This window comes from Marmota flaviventris, chromosome 1 (assembly GCF_047511675.1).
Source record: "Marmota flaviventris isolate mMarFla1 chromosome 1, mMarFla1.hap1, whole genome shotgun sequence".
NCBI classification, from domain to species: domain Eukaryota; kingdom Metazoa; phylum Chordata; class Mammalia; order Rodentia; family Sciuridae; genus Marmota; species Marmota flaviventris.
In genome coordinates, this window is record NC_092498.1 from 178,932,404 (window position 1) to 178,954,154 (window position 21,751).

Here is a 21,751-nt window from a genome sequence, read left to right on the forward strand (position 1 = left end):
ATCTAAATTTTAATTTTGCTAACTTTTATAGCATAAAGTAATTTGAATTCACTGACTGGTTTGGAAAACAGATGTCAGCATTTATTTCACAGGTATTTAGGATTTTATTTTAAAGTCTCCTTAGTTCTAAACAACAGTATTACAAACCTAGAAAAATCTCCAATTGAATCTTTAAAAAGTCGCAAAAAGTGGTTTTATGATTCATATAATGTCTCACTTTGGTACTGATTTTAAATATGAACAATCCAACTGAATTCTCAGATTTGCAATTTAGGTTACTTTTTTAGTAGATTTCCAATAAACACTCTGATAAGATAAATAAGAGTATCATACATGTACTGGTGCTAGTGTTTTAATCTGTCTAATAACTCAATAAAATAGCCGTGAATTAATTTACATATCTAATGTCATTTTTGGTTCTCGGGATTTTTTTTTTTTTTGAGAGAGAGAGAGAAAGAGAGAGAGAGAATTTTAATATTTATTTTTTTAAGTTTTCGGCGGACACATCTTTGTATGTGGTGCTGAGGATCGAACCCGGGCCGCACGCATGCCAGGCGAGCGCACTACCGCTTGAGCCATATCCCCAGCCCTTCAGGATAATTTTTTTAAGTGTATTCTTCAAAAAAATTCTTCAACATATTTAAAGTTTCCAAGAAAAATTACTACTATGGTCTCATAGTATATCAAATGTTTAAATTAAGAATATTCAAAAATCTTATGACAAATTATCTATGTTAAGCTATTATAAATTAGTGAAATGAAACAGGAGAAAAATCACAAAAATGAGAAATATAGTATGCCAAGCCTTTTGGTTCTAAAACCAAAGGATCATGATGTTGTTTTAAATTTTTAACGTTTTCCATTTGTGGTACTGAAAATTCAAAAAAGGCTCTGAAGCAACTGGTTGTTATTCTCCAAGGGTGGAAGCCCAAATAAAACATTCAGCTGTTAGGACATGGAAGGCTAGGAAAGGGACACCTAAAGTCATTTTTTGTTTTGTTTTTTGTTTTGGAGGGGGTGTGGTAGTGCTAGAGATTGAACCCAGGGGTACTTAACCTGTGAGCCACTTTAACACAGCTCTCTACTTGGCAGATCACCCAAACAAAAACTATCATGACATATGAAGAACTAAATAATACAATCAGTAATTTAGACTTAACAGATATATATAGAATATTCCATTCATCAATGAGTGAATACACTTTCTTCTCAGCAGCACAGGAATCCTTCTCAAAAATAGACCATATCTTGTGCCACAAAGCAACTCTTAGCAAATACGAAAAAGAAAAAAAACAGAATATCCTTCATTTTATCATACCATAATGAAATGAAATTAGGATTCAATGATAAAATAAAAAATAGAAGTTACTCTAATACCTAGAGGCTAAATAATATACTATTGAATGATAAATGGATAGCAGAAGAAATCATGGATGAAATTTAAAAAATACTTCGAGGTAAATGAGAATACAAATACAACAAATCAAAATCTCTGGGATACTATGAAGGCAATACTAACAGGAAAGTTCATCGCATTGAAGTCATTCTTTAAAAGAAAAAAAGTCAACAAATAAATGACCTAACATTACATCTCAAAGCCCTAGAAAAAGAGGAACAAATCAACACCAAAAGCAGAAGGCAGCAAATAATTAAAATCTAAGCTGAAATCCATGAAATTGAAGACAAAAGGAACAATTAAAAACATTGACAAAACAAAAAAATTGGTTCTTTGAAAAAAAATAAAATTGATAAACACCTATCCACACTAACGAAGACAAACAAAAAATTCACATGATTAATTACATGAGGAAAAAGTAGCTATCATGATGCGCACTACTGAAAGACAGAAGATAATTAGAAACTATTTTGAAAATCTATACTCCAATAAGACAATAAAAAGTAGAAAATTTTGAAGATGTCAATAAATTTCTAGAGACATATGACCTACCCAAATAGAATCAGGAGGACATACAACATTTAAACAAATCAATTTAAAGCAATGAAATAGAAGATACCATCAAAAGCCTACCAATCAAGAAAAGCAAGAGCAGACATATTTCAAACATTTCCAAACTCATTCTATGAGCCTAATATCACCTGATACCAAAATCAGACAAAGACACATCAAGGAAAAAAAACTTAAGACCAATATCCCTGATGAACATAGATGCAAAAATTCTCAATAAAATCCAGACAAATCACATACAAAAATATATTAAAAAGATAGTGCACCACACTCTCATGGAGTTCATCCCAGGGATGCAAGGTTGGTTAGACATACAGAAATCACTAAATGTAATTCATCACATCAACAGACTTAACCACAAGAATCAGATAACCATCTCAATAGATGCAGAAAAAGCATTTGACAAAATACAGCACCCCTTCATGTTCAAAGCACTAGCAAAACTAGGGGTAGTAGGAACATACCTCAACATAGTAAAAGCTATATATCTAAACTCAAGGCCAACATCATTCTAAATGGAAAAAAATCTAAAGCATTCCCTCTAAAAACTAGAACAAGACAAAGATGCCCTCTTTTACCATTTCTATTCAATAAATCCTTGAAACTTTCACATAGCAATTAGAGAGAAGAAAGAAATTAAAGGGCTATGAATAGGAAAAAAGGCACTCAAACTATCCCTATTTGCAGATGACAGGATTCTATATTCAGAATATTCTGAAAGTCCCATCAGAAAACTTCTAGAATTAATAAATGAATTCAGCAAAGTATCAGGATATAAAATTCACACCCATGAATCAAACACACTCCTATATATCAGTGATAAATTCACTGATAGAGAAATTAGGAAAACAACCTCATTCACAGTAGCCTCAAAAAAATAAAATACTTGGGAATCAATCTAACAAAACAGGTGAAAGTCCTCTGCAATGAAAACTACAGAACACTAAAGAAGGAAATTGAAGATGACCTTAGAAGAAGGAAAGACCTCCCATGCTCCTGGAAAGACAGAATTAATATTATCAAAATAACCATACTACCAAAAGCATTATACAGATTTAATGAAATTCCTATTAAAATCCCAATGACGTTCTTGATAGAAATAGAAAATGCAATCATGAAATTCATTTGGAAAAATAAAATAGCCAAAGCAATCCTTACCAAGAAGAGTTAAGCAGGAATATCACAATACCAGACCTTAAACTATACTACAGAGCATAATAACAAAAAAGGCATGGTATTGGCACCAAAACAAACATGTAGACCAATTGTACAGAATAGAAGACACAAACCCAGATAAATACAGCTATCTCATACTAGATAAAGGTGCCAATAATATTCACTGAAGAAAAACAGCCTATTCAACAAATGCTTCTGGGAAAATTGGAAATCCTTATGTAAAAAAATGAAATTAAACCCCTCTCCTCTTTCACCATGCAAAAACTCAACTCAAAATGGATCAAAGACTTAGGCACTAGAACAGAGACCTTGAGCCTAATAGAAGAAAAAGCAGGCCCAACTCTTCACCATTTCAGCTTAGGATCTGACTTCCTTAAAAAGACTCCTAAAGCGCAAGTAGTAAAATGAAGAATCAATAAATAGGATGGATTCAAATTGAAAAGCTTCTTCTCAGCAAAGGAAAAAAATCAATAACGTGAAGAGAGAGCCTACAGAATGGGAGAAAATCTTTACCACATGTACCTCTGACTAAGCATTAATCTCTAGGATATATAAGGAACTCAAAAAACTTAACACCAAAAAATAAATAAATAAATAAAAATAACCCAATCAATAAATGGGCTAAAGAATGGGACAGACACTTCAAAGAATAAATATAATCCATCAACAAATATATGAAAAAATTCAACCTCTAGCAATTTGAGAAATGCAAATCAAAACTCAGTTCTAAGATTTCTTCTCCTTTTAGAATGGCAATAATCAAGAATACAAGTAATAATGAATGCTGGCGAGGATGTGGGGGGAAAAAGGTATACTCATACATTGCTGGTGGGACTGCAAATTGGTACAACCATTCTGGAAAGCAGTATAGAGATTCTTCAGAAAACTTAAAACAGAACCACCATTTGACCCACCTATGCCACTCCTCGGTTTATACACAAAGCACTTAAAAGCATGCTACTGATTTTAAGTAGTGATTCAGCATACTACTATTCGGCATACTACTGATTTTAAGTAGTGATTCAGCCACATCAATGCTTAGAGCAGCTCAACTCATAATAGCTAAATTATAGAACCAGATCTAGGTGTCCTTCAATAGATGAATAGATACAGAAAATGTAATACACACACACACACACACACACAAACAGAATATTACTCAGCCTTAAAGAAGAATGAAATGATGGCATTTACTGGTAAATGGATGGAGCTAGAGAATATCATGCTAAGCAAAATAAGCCAATCCCAAAAAACCAAACACTAAATATTTTCTCTGATATGCAGATGCTACTTCACAATAGAATTAGGGAAGAATAGAGTTACTTTGGATTAGGCAGAGGGGAGTGAAGGGAGGGGAGGGGACTTAGGGGTAGGAAGGATAGCAAAATGAATTGGTCATTATTACCCTACGTACATACATGACTACAGGACCAGTATGATTCTACATTATGTACAACCAGAAGAATGAGAAGTTATACTCCATTTATATATGATGTGTCAAAGTTCATTTTACTGTCATGTATGAATAATTAGATTTTGAAAAAGGAAAACAAGTATTATACATATTTTCTTTGGACTATGATTACTCTATTTTGACCCTAAGTAGATTAATATATTTCCAGTTGAATAAAACCAAGATTTGGTACCCACCAATCACTTAACATAACTTTAGTCACTATCAATTGGCTGAAAGCCATATTTTGAATTCACTTAGAGCCAGGCTACCACATCCCCGAAACCCATCTTTAGATTGCTACATTTCTCTTCTAGGCTAGTCTTCCTAAACAAAGACCTTTCTTTGGAGTACAAATTTTTTAAAGCAGTCGACCAGCAATTTTTTTTTTTTTTTTTTTTAAACAGGGCCAGCCTTCCCACTCTTCATATGATAAGCAATCTCAGGTCATCTTTTTTTTTAAATTTTACTTAAAATATATATGTATATATGTGAGTGTGTGTGTATATATATATATATATATATATATATATATATTTAAATTTAAAAAGAAAACATTTAAAACATTTGTCAATGAACCTTGATTTTATTTATTTATACGTGGTGCTGAGAATTGAACCAGGTGCCTCACACATGCTAGGGAAGCACTCTATCACTGAGCCACAATATTATCCCCTCTCAGATTATCTTTGCATTAAGTGACTCATCAACATGGTTTCTTTCTAAAGGAGGTAGGCTCTTAAACCTCAACAAGTATTAGTCATATAATATTAAATATTTTTACAAAAACCACATAATTCAAATTCCCACAGCAAATTTATAGCATCCTAAGGACCATGCACATCAGAAAACTGTAGAACTTTTTCAGGATGTCAAGTCTTAGTAGAACTCAATTATAAGGAATGTGCTGAACTACATGTAATAAAAATGTCTAGTTTAGCTGGAATTTTTAGCAACTAGAATTCTGCTCTATAGCAATTCTGATTTTTAGAACTTAAAAGTACCATTTTAGTCATACCATAAAGGTTAAATTACATCCTGAACAGTTTGTGTACTAGGTACAAATATTTTAAATCAGAGAAAGGATAGTCTTTTTAACAACTAGAAAATTTGATCATGCAGGAAAACAAAGTTCACCATATCTATGTGATTCATTTGATCAACCTCCATAATTAAAGATGAGAAAAGTATGCTTCATTTTGGGAAGCATACCAGTAAATATTGTCATGTATATATTAACTCAATTCTATCCAACAAATCTCATGAGGATTCTAAGCAGAAAGGAGGGAGGGGAACTTTTTAGGAGGGGGTTACCAGGGATTGAACTCAGGGGGCGTTTAACAACTGAGCCACATCCCCACCCCTTTTAATATTTTATTTAGAGACATGATCTAGCAAGGCCCTAAGGAACTCAGCTAAGTTGCTGAGGCTGGCTTTGAACTTGCAATCTTCCTGCCTATGTTCCTAGTGGGGGGTGCACTGACGCACACCTGTACTTAACATCCAATAATGCAACATGGAAATCAGACTTTTTCATAATATTGAATGAACCTTTTAATTTAACATGTAGACAATTCACCAAATTATTGCATCTTCTGTAGTATGCTCTTGGGGAAAAAAAAGATAAACCATATGAACATGCTCTCTGGTTTTAGGTACATTTATCTTACTCATCTCCCTCTTCCAAACTGAATAGAACAGAAGTAAAACAGATCTCTCATTCCATCACTATCATACTGATCCTCTTTCCCTCCCAATAATATCAACCAGAGACTCCTTAAAAGAGTTTAATTTTACCAAAGTGTTCTCTCATGGGACATTTTTACTTTCTTCTTTACTCAAACCTTTGGTTATCCCCAATATCTGAAACATAAGGATATTGTAATCAATTATAAAAGGATGACAGTACAGTATTTTAATAATTAAAATTATGAGTAGTGATTATTAATTTACAAGGAAATTTTTATTATACTAATGGTGAAATATATAAATGAAATAAAAATAAGCCTAAGAAAGGTTTACTACAGTTAAATATGAATGTCCTTCAAGAAAAAAAAAAGTTAATATGGCTACTTATCATAAATCTTTTTAGGGTTCAGTTCAGGTTTTCAAAATCTTTAGATCAAAACATACACTTTGACTGAGAGGTCATTTCCATATTGAACAAAAACAACCATAACCACAAATAACCAAAACCTAGTGAACTATGTTACATTCCCAAAGAAGGATCCTGGCAGATACCAATAGTTTCAGACAAAACAAAGCTCCAGCTCTGGATATTCTGGGCAATATAATAAAAAAGAGGAAAACTGAAAAAGAAGTAGCTTAATCAAATTCCCCTTCAAAAGTTAATCATTCTCTTCAGTAAAATTGAATTAACTATGCAAAAGCTACTAGAACTTGTTAGATCAAAAATCAGCTATTTTCCAGAATACCTCTTTGGATAGTAATATACAGATATTTTCCCACAGAAATAATCTAAAAAGTCAGGTAACTACTTACAGAAGAAAATAAGTTTTAAACCTTCATTATTGGCAGGAGATTTCAAAGAATAGCATTAAGATGGATGTAATCACCATCCTTCAATACAAACTGCAATTTAAAATATTTTCTCAATAACTAGTGTGCACTACCAAAAAAAAATTTAATTTCCATATATGGTACTGAATAAAAATGGAATAAAATTAAATCCACTTTAAAGCTTTACATAATGACCACCAGTGGCTTACAGTCTCTCTTCAATCTTTACTTCCAACTCTACATTATGTAAATCCACATTAGCAATCTAACAACTTGACACAACTGTATCTAACTATGTTTTTTTTTTTTTATTTGAAACCTACAGTTTTCAGAGATTATGAAGGAAAAGAAACCAAGGTGAGTTTAAAGGGCAAAACAAAGAGCTAGATTACATTTGCCATTTTGACAGGCCCCTCCTAGACCCTCTATTTAGCTTGATTTCTGCTCACTTTGATAGCAACAGTTCTCTCATAACCTACACAATCCAGACAGGACCTACAGTAATCAAGGAGAAAAATGACTGGTCTTGGCAAACAGGCTAACAATCACCTCTGTCATCTCACTTTATAATCCTCTGTTAATTGGGGATTATCTGTTAATACTGCATAGTAGGTGAGCCATTATGAGCCAAGCTATAGCATCATCTCAATAGATCGAAAATTATTTTGATAACATTCAACATCACACGAGATTAAATGCTAAAACAATTATTAACTGGAAATGTGATGAAGTGAACAAAATGTATCTTTCCAAAAAATCTACAGTAAACATCACATTAGAAGCTCCTTAAAAAAAATTATATATATATACATATATATATATACATATATACATATATATAATGCAGATGCCCATTATTCCCACTATACTCAAGACTGTACTAAAAGATCAAGACAGAGGGGGAAAAAAACATTGAGTAAAAAGGAAAGAAACAGAAGGGGGCAATATTGTTGTTTTTCATATAGAACAATCTATGTAGGACATCCAAGTGGATCTATGAACATTTCATTAGATTTTATGAAAAAACTCAAAAAGTTCACTGGATATACACAAAAAAGGTCTCTGATTTTGTTTTCATATGTTCACTTTCCTAATCCAAGATCATCTCTTTGTATTTCTGTGTCTTCTTCAGTGGGTTAAGTCTTTATTGAAAGGCACCAACCAACACTACACAATGCATTAAGCACTAAGCTTTGATAAAAAGAGAAAAACATTCCTCTACCCCTTCTCAGAAGATCTGTGACATTTTCATCATTTTTAATTCTTTTACCAAATTGATTAAGTAATTCAATCATGCTATACTATTAGTTGCTATTTTGGCCAGATTCTGACAGGTGAGGTACACTCTACAACATCTATACTATATATTATTTTTTTCTGATATTAGAATAAAATGATGCCAGTTCATTATTCTTAGTGAAACCATAGCCCAACTTAAAAGTACCACTTTGCTGGTGGCAAAAATGAGAGTCCTATGACAGCTCCATGTCCAGCTATACAGCCTCCAGTGACATTTCTGCACTGACTTCTTACCATGTTTTACCAATATTTTGTTTCTTGTATCTGAGTGTTATCTGAAAATCAGGTGTGGTTTTACTATGATTCCAGAGGATTCCTAAAGTTTATTGTCAAAAGCACCTGAGCATATTTTTATTTCCTATCTTTAATTCAATTTACAATCCTAGTTTTTTTTAAATCATCATTTACTTCCATTTCATAAACTTCTTCAAAATCTAGCAAAATACTAGCACTACAATGATCAACATTTAGTAGATGGATGCAATACCTTTACTTTATTTATTTATTTCATGTGGTGCTAAGGATCGAACCCCATGCCTCACACTTGCTAGGTAAGCGCTATACTACTGAGCCACAACCCCAGTCCCTGAGTACTTGCTTTCTTATGTTACCCACCCCCATTCTAATTTTATTTTGTCGCGGCTGTTGTTTTATTTAACAGTCTCATTCAACTATCAGTTCCCATTGTGAAAGTTTCCCAAATTTATATCTCTAGCTCTGACCTGTATTCAAAGATCCAGATCATGGCTGACAAACACATAATACACAAACAGAATTCACCAGTGAGTTGTATGTTGGTTCAAGGGACTTCTCAGTGCTCCTCTGAACATCAGTATGCTCTCTGATACCATCACTGAAGAAACCTATTCACCATCTCCAATCATTCCCAAAATATCTACACCAGATTGCCCAAACCAACACATTATACTCAATACATCAAATACAGGACTCAGTACATTTCCCCCAAAACCTTCTACTCTATATCCTACTGAACAACAATATGGTATCTCTCAAATTTCTCTCTCTTTATTCTCTGTTATTCTTTGGATGTGAGGTGTCCCTCAAAAGCTCACATATGAGAAAATGCAAGAAGGTTCAGAGGAGAAATGATAGGGTTGTAAGAGTCTTAACCCAATCAGTGATTTAATCCCCAGGTAGGGATTAACTGAGTGGTAACTCAAGTGGTAGGGTGTGGCTAGAGAAGTGGGAATTGGGACATGGCTATGAGTATATATTTGTATCTGGTGAGTGGAGTCTCTCTCTGCTTCCCGATTACCATCTGAGCTGCCACACTTTTCCACCAAGATATTCTGCCTCAACTCAAGCCCTTGGGAATGGAGATGGCCTTTTATGGACAAAGACCTCTGAAATCGTGAGCCCTAAATAAATCTTTCTTCCTCCACAATGGTCACAGCAGTGTAAAAAGCTGACTAAAACATTCTCCAATACCATACCCTACCTAATATTAAGCACTTAATACCTCTTAAAACTAAGCTGCTATTTATCTGCTAGCTTCCTAACTAGTTTCCCATCTACAGTCTCTTCCCATTTTTTTCAATCTTACTAAGTGCTATAAAAGCAATTTAATCTTCTCACTTTTAACACCCAACAGCCACCCTTATTCTTACAAATATCCTTAATAATATGGTTGAAATATTACAACTAAGTTTACCTGTATGTCTCTAGTTTGTATTTTCTACTAAATATAGTCATCTCTATTCTCTACTCGTGATGATTATTCTGGCTTTCCTTCAAGCTAGAGAGAACTGGAAAAAGTGAAGAGAAAACTTAGTAGAGCTGTCTTGTTAATAAAGTAGATAAGGTGATAAGTGAAATAAGGAAGAATCAAGAATGGACTTCAAGAATGAACTTCAGCTGAGTGCGTGCCTATAATCCCAGTGACATGAGAGGATGAGGCAGGAGGATTGCTAGTTCAAAGCCAGACTCAGCAACTTAGTGAGACTCTATCTCAAAAAATAAAAAGAAGGGACTAGGAATGTAGCTTGGTGGTTAAGAGCCTCTGAGTTCACTCTCTGGTAACAAAAAACAAAAGAACAAAAACGCTCCGATTTTCTCCTTACACAATGGGACATATTATGATACTATTTGCTTAAATCTAGGGATTAGAATTTATGAAGTTACTCAGTCACCTCAAAGTGAAAACTGACAGCAAACAGGCAGGTGAACACGTAGGTTTTTACCTCAGAATATAGGTATAGACTAGAGATATCACTCAGAAAAACTAACATAGATGGTAATTTTAGCCACAGGTTTGCTTAGAAATACGGAGCTTAAAAAGACAGACCAGAATTTGAAAAAAAGAAGCCTATAACATATTAATGCAAGAAGCAAGAACCAGTGAAGAAGACTAAGAAGGAAAAAGCAGAAAATGCAATTTTGTAGACACAATGAGTTTTGGAAAAAATACTTAGAAGAAGGTATAGTCTACCATATTGAATGTTATTAAGAGTAAAAGTAAAATGAACATTAAAAAAAGTTCACTGGACTCAGCAATGGTGACATTATCTGTCACCTCAAAAGTAACATTATTGGTGCTTGTTTGGGAGGTAAGGAAATGAAGGTGAAAATTGATGTAAACAACTCCTTCAATAAATTTGGCTTTAAAATGAAAAGATTTAACCAGATAATTATGTATGACGATACCTGTGATGCCCATGAAGCACTTAGAACACTGCATTATCTCAAGCAGTTTCCCGCTGTCTCTTCTCCCATTGATAGCTCTCAGTATACCATTACTCATTCCCAGCAAGTTCAAAAACAAAGCAAGAATGTCCATGATGCCTAATATTACCTTATTCTGGACATACTCCTTGATGAAACTGAATTAGAGAATGCATTAGAAACATCAAAAATAAGACCTTATAAGAAATAAAACCACTAGAAGAAAAAAATTACTGGCAAAAGAAACTAGGAAAGAAATAATACTATATGCAGATGAGCTGATGGAATACCTGAAAAATCCAAGAAAATCAGTGATAAAATTTAAGGAGCAAAAGAATTCAGCAAGGTAGAATATGAAATGAACATACAAAAATCAGTAATAGTCCGATCACAAATAATAATGAAGTATAGTATATAATGGATAAGTCTGATTGAAAGTATTAATGAAAAAAATAAGATACTTAGGAATAAAGAAATATTCAAACCCTACATAAAGGAAAACAAACATTCTTAAAAGACACAAAGGAAGGTGAGCAAGTGAAAAAAAGTATCCTGTTTTGGGCTAGGACATATCAAAAGCAATATAATACATTTAAAAATGTAATTTGAAAACAATAAAAAAATTAATGAGCTTTTATTGAGTAAGACTAATTGATACCGAAGTTAAAGTAGAACAGAAAAGTTCAAGAAAAACAACTTTCTACGTATTGACAAACTGAAACTAGGATGTGAGATGAAGGCACAAAAGGTGAAAAACTAAAGCAACCCAACTGCATTTCAAATTAATACCATATCCATATCAAGGGATAAGAAAGAAATAATTAAACCAAGTAATATGAGTACAGCATTTGATTATATATACCCACAGAATGGAATGTGGTAATGAGGAAGAACTTCAAACAAATCTTGAACTATTTTTGGTAGAGATGTTTCTTAATAATGGTATGATAAGCCAATTTCAAATTCCATGATTAGATATCTAAATCTAATCATAGGAACACAACAGACAATCCCAAAAGTATTTTAGATATATAATTGAGTTGAGCAAATAAATATATGGACTGATGTTTTTGAAAGCAACCTTCTTATTGTGAAAGAAGGGACAAATATGAAAAGGGAGAAGGCAAGAAATAATCCCACAGGGATGAACTGGAATTAGAAACACTGGTGTAAACTGATTCCTAAAATATTCATGTGCCTATGCATGTTTTTCAGTATGGATGTATACATGTACATACGTACACACACACATACACAAACACACAGCCTGCAATTCCTAGCCCTGTCCTCTAAAAATTACCTAAAAGACTAACTAGCAATGAGCACACTCATGCCAAGATCTTCATCTCCTAACATCATCCCTCCTTAAAGACAATCAGGGCTCTCCAGAAAAATGAATGTTTCCAGAGCTGGGAGAGAATAAAAAATAATCCTGCAAGAAACTGTTTTGCCAGAAATAAAGTAAACAAATAGACAGTCCTTCACAGTGTTTCACTTCACCTCACCAAACCTAGACAATTAGGGCACCAAAATAAGTACAGAAATGACCTATACACCAAGGGAGGGGGGCAATGAGCTCACATCAATGATAAACATTAAGTAAGTAAATCAATCAGAATCATTTTTATTTACAATAAAATGCTCATGCAAACCGATGAATGTGAAAAGACGTCTGAAAATGGAATATACAGTTTGCAACCATGAAAGAGAAAACTGGGTTAGGCAAAAATCATCACTGTAGGCTAAATCTAGAAGGAAATTTTGGTGAGGGGCACATATGCATGGTATTAAAGCATTTCCTCATAGGCTGTTTATCAGTTGCAAGAGAAAAAAAAATGGTAACTAGATATCAATAACACCCTGATCCAGTGGTCACAATTAACATCAACAATGTGCCTCCCGATGTGACATCATTTATGTAGTTATGTGGCTGGAGTGCATAATCCAAATCTAATCACAGGGACACAACAGACATTCCCAAATGAAGACTAGTAGGTTGGTAGGTAGACATTCAGAAAATAGAGGGTTGTGTTAGTGAAAAATGTCAATGTTGGGTAAGAACCATCCCAAATATTAAAGAAGACTAAACAGAAATGACAAACACAGACCCTAGATAGGATAAGTGAAGGGGGAAATGCTCTGAAGAATATCATGGGGTCACCTGAAAAAAAAAAAAAACTGAAATATAGGCGATAGTTAAAATGTAAGTACTGTTATCAATGTTTTAAATTTACTCTTAATCATGAAACAATATTTATCAGAGAATACCCTTATTCTTAGGAAATACACACCGAAGTATTTTTAGGAATAAAAGGCTATGATGTATGCAATCTCTGCTCAAATGTTTTAGGAAAAGTGTGCATGTGTATGTAGAGGGAGGAAGGGAGGACAAAGTAACCTAATGCCAAATAATAAAGTAGAATGTTAACTGTAGGTAAATCTGGGCAAAGTCTATGTAACTCTTATTCTTACAACTCTTCCATAAATTTTAAATTACTTCTAATTAAAAGGTTCTTTTTAAGCCAGACATCTACTGTTTTTCCTATGCTACAATTCCCATGTTACAGTTGAAGAACACATGAGGCCTGGCAAGATGAAGCAACCAGGAGGTGAGCCCAATATGTCTTACTCCAGAGACTAGCACTAGTTTTAAGTATTCTGCATTTTTAATGAGGCTTCTTTTTCAGCTATAAGATTTCTGAGAATATTTATCTTCTCAATCTTTCCTTTTGAAATTCTCTCACATAAATACTCTTTCCTCCATTTCCTTTAATCAGAGGTCCCTATCTCTATAGCTGTATCCCATCTGTGGCACTCCAGAATGGGGTATTCTGGCAACTTTATGTACAAGAAACCCCCAAGGAAAATCCTGTGTTCTAGATTCTGGCTTTCATCTATTTATAGATATATAGTATACTCAACACAATGAGCAACTAAAGGAGAGAACTATATATTTTTCACTATTTTTTGCCAAAGGCCAATGACAAAGCCTACATAGCAGAGATTCAGGAAACATTTATTCAACTAAAATGTGCACCTTGTTCTATTGCTCATGGTCTTCCTCGTTGCAGAAAACTAGGAATTCATCCAGTTTATTCCATCCATTTATCCACCATATCTAACTAAAAACAGTTTAATATGTACTTTCTTTAAATACTTTCTAACTCGACAATATCTGCATATTTAATCCCATAAGCACACAAAGGCTATACTAACTAGTACCTTATTTTTTTTCTTGTACACCAGAATGCAAAGCTTCCTTTTTAAATTTGTTTTTAGATATACATTAGAATATATTTTGACATATTATACATACAGGGAATATAACTTATTCTAATTAGGATCCCATTCTTGTGGTTGTACATAATGTGGAGTTTCACTGGTTGTGTAATCATACATGAACAAAGGAAAGTTATGTCCAATTCATTCTACTCTGGTCCCTATTCCCATCTCCCCTATTCCCCTTGATTCCCCTTTCTCTAATCTAATACACTTTAATTCTTCCCTCTCCACCCCCCTTATTGTGTGTAACCATCCACATATCAGAGAGAACATTTGTTTTGGGGGGAACTGGCTTATTTCACATAGCTTGATAGTCTCCAGATCCATCCATTTACTGGTAGAAGTCTTAAAGTCATTGTTTTTTATGGCTGAGTAATATTCCATTGGGTGTATATATAGTACATTCTCTTTATTCATTCATCTATTGAAGGACACCTAGATTGGTTCCACAACTTAGCTATTGTGAACTGAGCTGCTATAAATATCAATGTGGCTGCATTACTGTAGAACGCCGATTTTAAGGCCTTTGGTTATATACTGGCAAGTGGGATAACTGGGTCAAATGGTGGTTCCATGCTAAGTTTTCTGAGGAATTTCCATACTTCTTTCCATAATGGTTGCACCAATTTGCAGTCCCACCAGCAATGTGTGAGTGTACCTTTTCCCCCACATCCTCACTAACATCAGTACTTGCATTCTTGAAAATTGCCATTCTGACTGGAGTGAGACAGAATCTCAGTATAGTTTTAATCCGCATTTCTCAAATTGCTACTGATGTTGAACATTTTTCATATATTTGTTGACCACTTGTATTTCTTCTGTGAAGCATCTGATCAGTTCCTTTGCCCATTTATTCATTGAATTGTTTCTTTGGTGTTAAAGTTTTTGAGTTCTTTTGTATATCCTGAAGATTAATGCTCTATCTGAGGTGCAGGTAGCAAAGACTTTTTCCCACTGTGTAGACTCTCTTCACATTCTGGATTATTTCCTTTGGCATGAAAGAAGCTTTATAGTTTGATACCATCCCATTGATTTATTCTTGATTCTATTTCTTGCACTTTAGGAGTCTTACTGAGGAATTCAATTCAGTTCCTGGGTCAACATGAGGGAAAGTTGGACCCACATTTTCTTCTAATAGGCACAGGGTCTCTGGTCTTATGCCCAGGTCCTTGATCCACTTTGAGTTTTGTCCAGGGTAAAAAACTGGATTTAAATTTCATTCTGCTACAAATGGATTCCAGTTTTCCCAGCACTATTTGTTGAATATGTTTATGGTACCTTTGTCCAGTATCAGATAACTGTATGTGTGTGGGTTTCTCTGTCTTCTGTTCCATTGGTCTTCCGTGTCTATTTTGGTACCAATACCATGACATTTTTGTTATAATAGCTCTGTAGTATAATTTAAGGCCTGAGATCTTGATGCCTCCTGCTTCACTTTTCTTGTTAATGATTTCTCTGGCTATTCTGAGCCTCTTATTTTTCCAAATGAATTTCATGGCTGCTTTTTCTATTTCTATCAAGAACATCATTGGAATTTTAACAGGAATTGCATCAAATCTGTAGAACACTTTTGGTAGTATAGCCATTTTGACAATATTAATTCTGCCTCTCTAAGAACATAGGGGAACTTTCCATCTTCTAAGATCCCCTTCAATTTCTTTAGTGTTCTGCAGTTTTCACTGTAGATTTTTTTTTTTTTAAGGCTACTGAGAATGGGATAGTTGTCCTAATTTCTCTTTCAGATGACTCATCATTGGTGTATAGGAACATAATTGATTTATGGGTGTGAATTTTAAATCCTGCTACTTTGCTGAATTTGCTTATGAGTTCTAGAAGTTTTCTGGTGGAGTTTTTTTGGGGGTTTCTAAATATACAATCATATCGGCAAATAGGGATAGTTTGAGCTCTTCTTTTCCTATTTGTACCTCTTTTCTTTTGCCTAATTGCTTTGGCTAGAGTTTCAATGACCATGTTGAATAGATGTGATAAAAGAGGGCATCCCTGTCTTGTTCCAGGTTTTTAGAGGGAACGCTTTCAGTTTTTCTTTGTTTAGAATGATGTTGGCCTTGGGTTTAACATAGTGTCTACAATGTTGAGGTATGTTCCTACTATCCCTAGTTGTGCTAGTGTTTTGAACATGAATGAATGCTTAATTATGTCAAATGCTTTTTCTACATCTATTGAGATGATCACATGGATTTTTGTCTTTACATTTACTGATGCGGTGAATTTCGTTTACACCGATTTCCATATGTTGAACCAAGCTTGCATCCCTGGGATAAACACCACTAGATTGTAGTGCACTGTCTTTTAAATATGTTTTTGTATGTTATTTGCCAGGATATTAAGATTTTTTGCATCAAGGTTCATCTAATATTCACCAGGATTATTAGTCTGAAGTTTTCCTTCCTTGATGTGTCTTTGGTTTTGGTATCAAGGTGATACTAGTTTCACAGAATGAGTTTGGAAAGGTTCCCTCCTTTTCTATTTCATGGAATAATTTGAAAAGACTGGCGGTAGTTCTTCATCATAGGTCTGGTAAAAAAATCAGCTCAGAATCCATCTGCTCCTGTGCTTTTTTCTTTGTTGGCAGGCTTTTATTTTATTTTTTTTTTTTGGGGGGGGGGGGGGTAGTTGTAGATGGACAGCATGTCTAGCATGTCTATTTATTTTATGTCGTGCTAAGGATCGAACCCAGTGCCTCACACTTGTCAGGCAAGTGCTCTGCCACTGCAGCCCCAGTCCCTGTTTGCAGGCTTTTGATAGTGTTTAATTTCATTGCTTAAAATTGATCTGTTTAAATTTTCTCTGTCCTCCTGATTCAATTTGGGTAGGTTATATGTCTCTAGAAATCTGTTGATGTCTTCAAGATTTTCCATTTTATTGGGATATAAATTTTCAAGATAACTTCTGATTATCCTCTTTATTTCAATAGAGCCTGTGGTTTTATTTTATTTTTAATCACAAATTTAGTAATTGGAATTTATTTCCCTTTGTCTCTTCATTGGCTTGGCTAAAAGTTTAATAATTTTATTTATTTTTCGAAGAACCAACTTTTTGTTTCGTTGATTTTAAATTCTTTTTTATTTGTTCTAATAAGTTATACTGTTTCATTTATTTTTAAACTTTGTTTCAATTTCATTGATACCAGCTCTGATTTTAATTATTTCCTGTACCTATTGTCTTTGGTATTGATTTGTTTTTTCTCTAGGGCTTTGAGATTAATGTTAGTTTATTTATTTGGTAACTTTCTTTTCTTTTAATGAATGTACTGGTACCTTAACAGTATTAGTATGTTTCATGTGACAATTTCAAAACTTGTTCCCACCCCTTATTTTGATAAAAAACAAAAATAAATCTAAAGAAATAAACAATAAAGTTTGTTTTTGTTTTGTATTTTTACAGATCCTAAGGTCAAGTAAATATCAAAAATACTGAATTTGAAATAAGTTACACCAGGTTTTCAGATCTTTCAATATGTCAACGTATACTGTGATTTCCCCTCAGGAGAGCCAAGTATTCAGTACTTTACAAGCCTATTTTATCATGGGATGCTTTTTAAGGCATCTTCTAGGGACAATACACATAGAACACACTATGGAAATGCTTACTACACTAGTGTTGGCAGGAGAAATAAAAAAGCAAACACCTGCTTAATAGTACCAGGGTAACATGAAGCTTTCCACAAAGAATCAGTATCTACTTTTTATTATAATTGCAATTGCTTAATGATAAAATGCCTATGAATTCTATATTAAATACCTGCCTACTCTTGGGTGCTACTAAAGTTCTGGTGGGAGTTTCCAGTGCTTCCTGTAATATCCGAACTATAAAGGACCAAATCCAATATCAGCAAAAAAACAATTAAAACATATATACACAAAAAGCAAATGAGAGGTCCAAATGAGAAGCATATGGCAGTGCTTCAAAAATTTTAATGTTTGTAAAAATTATCTGGAAATTTTGATAAAATGCAGATTCTGATACAGGAAGGTGTGGGACTGAACCCAAGATTCTCTATTTTTTTGCAAGCTCTCAGGTACACCCAACACCAGTAATGTTGATCTACAGATGATACTTTGGATAGCTGAAGTATAGCACACATCAGGACAAAAAGTTGAGGTCTCTAACTCATCCAGAGACTATCTTTCAAAAAGCTTTCCAGAGATCTAATTCGCCAATCAAAAAAATAACTTTCAATCATTTGAAAAAATATAAAACTGTGTAAGAAATTAAAGGTACTTCAATCACTATTATCTGTTAACACTTTTTAATTAGAAAAGGAAGTTTCCTGTAAGTATGATAAAAGTACATTTATGAGAGTCAGATTTTTGTCTAAAGTCTCATTCTACTTTTATTTCCAAATGCCCACACTGACAACACAGAAACATCGACTTTAATGACACTCAGGTGTTGTCTGCAATTTTACTGACTTACAAAGCTGCGATTGTAAACCCTGCCCCCAAGCCAAAGGACATGTATAAAGCCAGCATCTTTCTCAATGATTTACTGAAAGCAGCAGCTCATTTTAATAAAACTATCCCAAAACATAAAATTGACTGAACCAACTGCTGTGTTGGGCATACACAACAGCTGATTAAAATCATTCAAGATTTTTATTCTTACAGATTTCTTTTCAAGCTTTGAAAATTTTCTCCCATTCTATACTTTTATCTCGATAATGAAATCACTGAAATAAACAGACCTTTAAGTCAATAAAGGTTTAAAGTACAAAAGTAAGCCAATTCAAGAAAAAAAAAAAACTAATAAATTAGATCACATACAACTCAACAATGCATACACTAAAATAACCACTTTTCTAGAATGTATTTGTGTAACAAAATTAGGAGTTTGAACTAACTTCTTTTGATGTCAAACACTATGTGGCTTTTTGGCACCACACTGTCATTTAGCAAAGTATTAAATATTGTACATGATACATCATCCGCATTCCTTATCAAGGAAAACTTTGTAAAATTAGAAACTATTTCTTATTAACTGGGTTTCTTGCATTAAATATTTTAATGTTTTATTTCACTAAGAAAGACATTTCTTTGCATGTATATGATGGCAATATTTGACTTTTCATAACGAAGTAATGCTATAGTATTTTTGTCACAATGAAGGACAAAGATAAGCCAACTGTTTAGATTCCTCTTCTTTATGTTGTGTCTTTGATCACTAACAATGCTGTGTGAACAGCCAACAGAAGGCTGACATTTCATAAAATATGCAGTGATAAAAACTAATACTGTAGCATCTGGGAGCGATATATAAAATGCAGAAATACACCTAATAACTGTGATCTTAAATTACAAGTTACTAAAAGCTAAATAAAAAAAAAACCTAAGAATTAAAAAATGGCAAGATTACAAAATGGTGGGGTTTTTGTATTTTTATTTCTAAAAACAAAGTTTTAAAAATAATTTAGTACTATTATGCTTTTCCTACTACTCTATAATGTAAAAGCCAGCAACCTTCTACATACAGGCTATCTGTACTACATACCTTTTAACAATCAAAAAAACATACTACAAAACTGGCATCAAAAGGCACTATATAAGCTTCACAGAAAACTTTCTCAAATACTTGAAATTGACAAAACTGTAAAATAAAGCATAATATAGTACTTTTATGACAAAACAACAGTGACCATGACCAAAATCACTTTTTAAAACTAATAATCTAAACAAACATACTCTTAATACTATCACCAATGCATCTTTCCACCATCTAAGCTTTAAAGTCATTGGTACACCACAGCAAGTAAAATGGGATCAAATATGTTGAAATGATTTTAATTTTACCACTAAACTTTTTTTAATAAAAGGAAGCAGGTAAGGCACACAGTAACAATAATCCAGGAACAATCACGTGAATTATTTCTGTAGCATTTGGGTTAATATCCCACCAATATGCATCAAAACCAGGGTCCAACAATTGTGTTTTTGTAAATATATATGCAAAGATGAAATGAAAAACTAAAAGCCATATTCAGAAAGACAGGAACTCTAAATTACACTCTGACTAAAGAAAATATACAACAGTTAAGTATGTGGGAGGCAATTGTCCTTGTGCTTATAATTAGCATGTGAATTTAGGGATTTCACTCTTTAATGCACACCCACCAGCCTGTTATTCTTACCATTGCTTTTCATGTCATTTAATGGAGATAAATACTCTTTTCCCCTCTCAGATTTACATCAATGCTATTTAATTTTTTTAAAGCTGTTATAATAGGTTAAACAGCAGTCTCAACATCACTCTTCATCTCCCACTGGACAAAGAATGGCATTACAGGACTGAGAATAGAGAAGGCATATTTACATTCATAATGTTCCTAACTGTAACATTTATGTAAATTATGATTTTACATTTGCAAATACAATAATTTTTAGTTTTACTGCATACTTTGCCCTTCTTTCAACATTAACTTTCTATAGTTCTAACAACCTCAAAAAAATCATACCTATGAAATATGTGATGCTATTCTAGCTACTAAAATAAATATTAAATCTAAAATAATAAGGTATCTGGGGCTGGGATTGTGGCTCAGTGGCAGAGTACTTGTCTAGCACATGCAAGGCCCTGGGTTCAATCCTCAGCACCACATAAAAATAAAATAAAGGTACCGTGTCCAACTACTACTAAAAAATATTTTAAAAAATAAAGTATCTAATAACGTACGTACTTTTAGTCTTATCTTATTCTACTATGAAAGAGTTTTAGTATATTAATGAAGTGCTAATCATTTAAGTTCAAGGAATCTTCCTTTTAAAATACTGTCATCATTTTTTAGTTATTTCATATAGATTTATATAACACAAACAATATTCATTTACTACCACTGTGTAAATGTGAAGAATATACTAATCATTCCATTATTTTGCCCACTGAATTCATCTAAGCATAGAATATATCAGTATTACATATATTTAGGAGAAGAGAATAATTTGACCACTGAAAAACTGTAATTTTAAAAATAATTTAGTCTGTTGAAATTTATTTAAAACAAGAAAAACTATATATTCCAATGACAGCACACACAAAAAAAGGGAAGTTATTTACTAGGTTTTGCTCATCAAAAAAGTTAATAAAAAAAAAAAATGTTCCTCAATTGTCACTAAACAGGTAAATGAAAGTAGGTATAGGACCTCTCTCTCTCCCTTCCAGAATATAAAGTTCATGAAAGCAGAGTCCATAGCTCTCTTAGGTCTTTATCAACGCTGCCTGAGTGCAGACAATCAATATTTATGGAAAAAGTGAGTTAGCATTTGTAATGAATTGTACTTAGCCTGAAAGAGATTCAAAGGACTATAACATGGTACCTCCTCTTGTCCCTTAAAATCTAGTTAGCAGTGCAGGACCTCAAC

The 21,751-nt window shown here is 33.3% G+C and overlaps 1 protein-coding gene across 13 annotated transcripts in view; it reads right to left on the reverse strand.

Annotated features, from left to right (window-relative positions):
• Positions 1 to 21,751, reverse strand: part of Tbc1d5 (TBC1 domain family member 5) — a 517,207-nt gene that overhangs the window by 400,261 nt on the left and 95,195 nt on the right. Inside the window, exon 3 of one of the 13 annotated variants that reach the window (XM_071619389.1) lies at positions 6,393 to 6,458. The exons of the other annotated variants lie outside the window; for them this stretch is intronic. The gene's annotated coding sequence lies outside the window, so the exon portion shown is untranslated. The remainder of the gene's footprint in view (positions 1 to 6,392; positions 6,459 to 21,751) is intronic. 13 annotated transcript variants of the gene reach the window in all.